Raw genomic sequence first — 6189 nt, 5'->3', positions numbered from 1 at the left:
AGACTCACCTGATATAAATACAATTTTTAACCATTGGAGTAATGCTTAAGATAAATTAATTTAATCAAAGAATGTCATAAATATGTGTGTAGGGCTGCACCGATTGCAGTTTTCTGGCCGATCTGGCCCATTTTGATTTTGGCTGATATGAATTTTTTTGTCTGAAATGTTGCTAAATATAACAAGGAAGTCTGAGTTTGCCACAGTGGGGTGAATATTGTTAACTGTAAATGTTCAGACTTGACCTGGTGGGTCTGTCAATCAAACCTCTCACTGCAGAGCAGAAGAGGACAGAGGCTGATTTATAAACCTTTGTTGATGAAGAAAAGATCAGGGGATAAGAGGATAATATGGGCTTCACATGTAAGTATCAGCCAATCACGATCCCCCAAAATTAAGGAAATCAGCACCCAGAAATCAACTGGTCAATAAATCAGTTGGCCAATAAATCTATCCTATTATACATGTATATAATGTAAACAGCACAGCCAGAGATGCAATAAGTTTATATCAGGTCTGTGAATGATTTAATGATCGGACTGCTGACTGCAGCCAGTCCACAATGTTGGCAGAACTAGAGGGCCCCAAAACCACATTTGGCTTAGGGCCCCATGGAGGCTTGGGCCGGCTGAAGATGTTAGTATCTTCTATAGCTTCATCTATCCACTCAGTTCATCCAGAATATTCATACTTTAATATTTGTTCTGGAATTTTTGGAGTAACATAGCTCCGCTAACAGACTGGGGGAGCTGCCGGTTTAACACAAGTCCACCTCGCTGCAGCAAACAGGAAGGGGCGGACGGACCACTGTCCGTCTCATACCTTATTTGGAAATAGGACCATTGCAATCCGGAAGTGAAGGGGGTGCTATTTCCTATACTTCCGTTTTTATTTTCTTTTGAAATCTGATATATTTTCACCTTTAAGAAGGAGTTTCACTCTCAGAATGTATTTGAACTTATTTCTTTTATTTACTTCACGGCAGCTCACAGTTTTTAACAAATTCTGTAGCTTTCTGTGTACTTCTAAAATCTCCTCTTTAGTCGCATTTTCTGGGCCTTCTACTGCCTCTAGTGGCGTGGGGGTGGTAACACAACTAATATAATTACTAAATCAGAATACCACAAAGTATTTATTACTTATTATCAATTCTGGCATTACTGGAACAGTAAAAGATAAATTCCCTCACAAAAGAACGTACCTTTTCATTTTCTTAAGGAAGTAGAGCTAATTAAATGACATAAGCAAGACTTGAAAGTGATTCCAGTTTCACTTGATGGCCAACCTGCTGAAACTGTGGCAAATTTTCAACTTTGCTGAAAACACTGACTATATTTTTAAGAAGTGTTCTCGGAGTCTTTTAAGAAGACCCAGTGATTTTGGGGTTACCCAACTTGAGGTTGTTGAGTTAAAATGTTAAAACTTAACATTCTAACTTGAGTTTTAACTCAACTCAAGTTAAAACAACATTTTAACTCAAGTTTTATCTTTTCATCTCCTCGGCTGGTTTGGTCACATGAGCTGCAGACTAACAGACAATCTATAATACTTTGAATGGCAGGTATAACAGCAGGTAAATGGTGGTGAAACCAAAACCATCCATCCTCTTTATGAGATCATGGAGATCATGGACTAATAAAGAACATTTATTAGTCATTTATTGATGGTGCAATAATTATTCTTAACCAAACTAAATAATATTTACCTACAGCATGCTAAGTGTTTTACTGTATTCACAAATTGTTGATAATGTGATTCATGAATATGATTTATCGTTTTAGAGTCGAAGGAATTTTTATGTGTATTTGATATCTGTTAACATTTGTCCCAGTTATAAATGTTAAAGTAATTCCTGTGTTAAATTGGACAGTTTATTGAAAATCACGGAAACTGAGTGATGACCTCATCAAGAACGCCTGTTCCAATTGGTGAACTAGCGAACTGCTTCCTTGTGAACTCGGTAAGAACGGACTTTCAACTGTTTTTGCGGGTCCGTATGGCCAAGAACGTTCCGTTCTGTTCTATTCTTTTCTACTCTGCTCTGTGTGTCAGCCACCCTGAAGTTCTTCTGGTCGACCCAAACTCACCTGGAGAAGCTTGAATATGTCCAGAATCGACCCGATAGACTCCACCTATGGTTCTGCCGCGTCAGACTTATGGTCCAGAACAATAAGCGCCATCGGGTCGGGTGGATGGTGGTTGGTGTTCATCCCTCAATCAGACAGTTGACGGTTTGATTCCCTCTCTCTGTCTGCCTTTTCACTTGGGGAAAACACTTCATCCCCCTGGTCAGAGGGCAAGGTGGGACCCAAATAGCCTGATAGCCTGGCAGACTTGTAGCCTGATAGACTTGTAGCCTGATAGACTGATAGACTTGTAGCCTGATAGTCTGGTAGCCTTGTAGCCTGATAGACTTGTGGCCTGATAGACTGATAGACTTGTGGCCTGATAGCCTGGTAGCCTTGTAGCCTGATAGTCTGGTAGCCTTGTAGCCTGATAGACTTGTGGCCTGATAGCCTGGTAGCTTGATAGCCTGGTAGACTGATAGACTTGTGGCCTGATAGACTGATAGACTTGTGGCCTGATAGCCTGGTAGCTTGATAGCCTGGTAGCTTGATAGTCTGGTAGCTTGATAGTATGGTAGCCTTATAGCCTGTTAGTCTGGTAGCCTTGTAGCCTGATAGACTGATAGACTTGTGGCCTGATAGCCTGGTAGCTTGATAGCCTGGTAGCTTGATAGTCTGGTAGCTTGATAGTATGGTAGCCTTATAGCCTGATAGTCTGGTAGCCTTGTAGCCTGATAGCCTGGTAGACTTGTGGCCTGATAGCCTGGTAGCCTTGTAGCCTGATAGACTTGTAGCCTGATAGACTGATAGACTTGTGGCCTGATAGCCTGGTAGCTTGATAGCCTGGTAGCTTGATAGTCTGGTAGCCTTATAGCCTGATAGTCTGGTAGCCTTGTAGCCTGATAGCCTGGTAGCCTGATAGCCTGGTAGCTTGATAGTCTGGTAGCCTTATAGCCTGATAATCTGGTAGCCTTGTAGCCTGATAGACTGATAGACTTGTGGCCTGATAGCCTGGTAGCCTTGTAGCCTGATAGTCTGGAAGCCTTGTAGCCTGATAGACTTGTAGCCTGATAGACTTGTGGCCTGATAGCCTGGTAGCCTTGTAGCCTGATAGACTGATAGACTTGTGGCCTGATAGCCTGGTAGCTTGATAGCCTGGTAGCTTGATAGTCTGGTAGCCTTATAGCCTGATAGTCTGGTAGCCTTGTAGCCTGATAGCCTGGTAGCCTGATAGCCTGGTAGACTTGTAGCCTGATAGCCTGGCAGACTTGTAGCCTGATAGCCTGGTAGCCTTGTAGCCTGATAGACTTGTGGCCTGATAGCCTGGTAGCCTGATAGCCTGGTAGACTTATAGCCTGATAGTCTGGTAGCCTTGTAGCCTGATAGCCTGGTAGCCTGATAGCCTGGTAGACTTGTAGCCTGATAGACTGATAGACTTGTGGCCTGATAGCCTGGTAGCCTGATAGCCTGGTAGACTTGTAGCCTGATAGACTGATAGACTTATAGCCTGATAGCCTGGTAGCCTTGTAGCCTGATAGCCTGGTAGCCTGATAGCCTGGTAGACTTGTAGCCTGATAGACTGATAGACTTGTGGCCTGATAGCCTGGTAGCTTGATAGCCTGGTAGCTTGATAGTCTGGTAGCCTTATAGCCTGATAGTCTGGTAGCCTTGTAGCCTGATAGCCTGGTAGCCTGATAGCCTGGTAGACTTGTAGCCTGATAGCCTGGCAGACTTGTAGCCTGATAGCCTGGTAGCCTTGTAGCCTGATAGACTGATAGACTTGTGGCCTGATAGCCTGGTAGCCTGATAGCCTGGTAGACTTATAGCCTGATAGCCTGGTAGACTTGTAGCCTGATAGACTGGTAGCCTGATAGTCTGGTAGCCTTGTAGCCTGATAGACTTGTAGCCTGATAGCCTGGTAGCCTGACCGGTGTGACAGATGGGGGACTGGGCCACGGTCCGAGGCTGCGGCACAACCGGAGCAGCTTGATGCGGTGTGACGGTGTGTCGGGTAACAGTGTCGGGGCGGGCAGAGCTCAGTCAGTTCTAATCGGTATATGGGTCAGTTCTGGACCTCAGGTTGGTTCCGATCCAGAAGAGGGTCCAACCTGCAGCAGCTGGGATTCCTCTGTGGTCTAAACTGGGAGCTACTGGGACACCTGGCCAAAATGGCTGTTTATCCTGGGGGTGATCTTTAACCCCCCAGGTCCAGGGTTCTTGCTAAAGACTTACATGTTTACTACCTTTGTCTCTGCATGTCCTTCCTGTCCTCTGCTTCCTGTCCCTCCCTGATGTCTCCATTGTCTGTGCTGGGTTCTGGTGAACCGGGTCAGAGACACCAGCAGCTGCAGGACTCAGAGTGTCTTCCATTCCTCCCATAGCTGCCACAGTGCAGGACGGGGACGGGCAGGGGGCTGCATTGTTTTCCAGCAGCTGGACATTGTCCTCATCTTTCTGTCCAGCAGGGACAGGATAATCTGTCCAGCAGCTGCTGCAGCGCGTCATGTGATCTGTTGTTTTTCTGCAGATCATCCGTCCTCGCCAGCTGACGGCGTCCTGATGGACGTCCTGATTTATGGTCCAGGTCCACAAATACCAGAACCAACACCATCTTCATTGGCTGACAGGAGGGACACAGGACATTTATGAGGACATTTCTACAATCTGAAGACATTTCTGTGGTGTGGCTAGATGTTTTATTTCCAGGACATTTGTGAGGTCATTTGTGAGGACACGGGCAGACAGTGACTATCTCCTTAATGAGGATGTTTTGCCCGTTCTCCGGTTTGTGCCTTCACTCCCTCACAGGAAGCGGTCTTCATGAAACGTCTCAGCCTTGGCGCAGTCCTCAGAGGACGGTTGGTCTCTCAAACAATGTGACGTTTCGTCCCGGAGATGAAAGTTTAATGATTCTGCAGGAGAAAGTGGGATGATGAAACCTCACATCAAGACGAGATGCTGCTCTGCCCTGGGCTCTGTCTGCAGGCGCTTCGACGTCCCACGTCCTCTTCCGGGGACATGAACATAGTCTGATGGAGACAAACTGATTAGGGACGGAAAGAAGATTAAAAAATAAAACAGTTTAATTTTAAAGATTTTTTTTTGTGTTCCAGTTATTGGTCGACTTGTTCTTCATCAGAGTTGGACGTTTATTTTCAAGAGAAAATATTAAAGTCCAGGTTAAACCTTTTCCTGCTCAACCTGATCTTAGCAAGGCAGTTTGACTTTTACGCACATTTTAACAACAAGGTGGTTCAAAATCCTTTGAAACTAGAAATATACCAAGGCTACCAAAGACACCAGAAGGTACCAGAAGGTAGCAGGAACACTGATGGTGGATGGATGAAGGTTGGACGCTCAGTCCAGCAGCAAGTTCTTATGATGTTTTTGAAACCTAACAGTTTGTGTTTCAGAACACTTTGGCTGCCATGTTGTTCCATTAAATGGATCCAGTCAGGACCAAAGTGATGTTCTACGGGTCAGAATGGAACCGGTCCATGTCTCAAACAGAACATTAAATAATTAACGGAAATCATTCTGAGACAATTTCAGAACATTTTAAACATTGCAGACATAGACATCAATACGTAGACCCCTCATGGAGCGCTGAGTCATACGTAACGGCGTCCGCCATCTTGTATGTGGCAGCAGGGATCGGAGCTCCTTTAATCCTGTTCTGTGTTTCAACCGTTTTACAAAACAAACTGGATTCATTGGAATTACCTTCCCCAGGTAAGGATGAAAGATCAGAATTACTTTGCAGCCAGAAATTCGCTTTTAAACAACCGGAAAATATTTCCTATGTAGCTAAATTGGCCCGAAATAACCGCTGATTGTTAGCTTAGCAGCTAATGTTTTCATACTGTTTTCTAATGAGAGCTGATGAGAAACCGCTGTTAGAGGAGAAGTTCATTAGAAACCAGAGGATTTAGTGAGGAAAGATCAGTCAGGATCAGAGCTGGAGCTGCTGCTCTTCAGTCTGTTTCCAGCTCAGCTTCACCATGTCGGTATTTAGCTATAAAGATGCTACGAGTCAGAGCCCAACATGCTGAAAATGGCTTTTTATGAATGTCAAGGAAACATACGAAACATATCGTATGTATTTTCTATTAACTATTGGATA

At 44.6% G+C, this 6189-nt stretch overlaps 1 long non-coding RNA gene across 1 annotated transcript; it reads left to right on the top strand.

Annotated features, from left to right (window-relative positions):
* Window positions 1–1868: 1868 nt before the first annotated feature.
* On the top strand, window positions 1869–5159 carry LOC106907201 (uncharacterized). The gene is made up of 2 exons (XR_001415528.2): window positions 1869–1960; window positions 4594–5159. It is a non-coding gene; the product is annotated as an uncharacterized LOC106907201 (long non-coding RNA).
* Window positions 5160–6189: the final 1030 nt, after the last annotated feature.

The sequence above is a fragment of the Poecilia mexicana genome, unplaced genomic scaffold (assembly GCF_051168715.1).
Source record: "Poecilia mexicana isolate PSO_F unplaced genomic scaffold, ASM5116871v1 scaffold_15, whole genome shotgun sequence".
NCBI lineage: Eukaryota > Metazoa > Chordata > Actinopteri > Cyprinodontiformes > Poeciliidae > Poecilia > Poecilia mexicana.
Note: the sequence above shows the minus strand (reverse complement) of the source record. Positions and strands in the feature narration are given on the sequence as shown.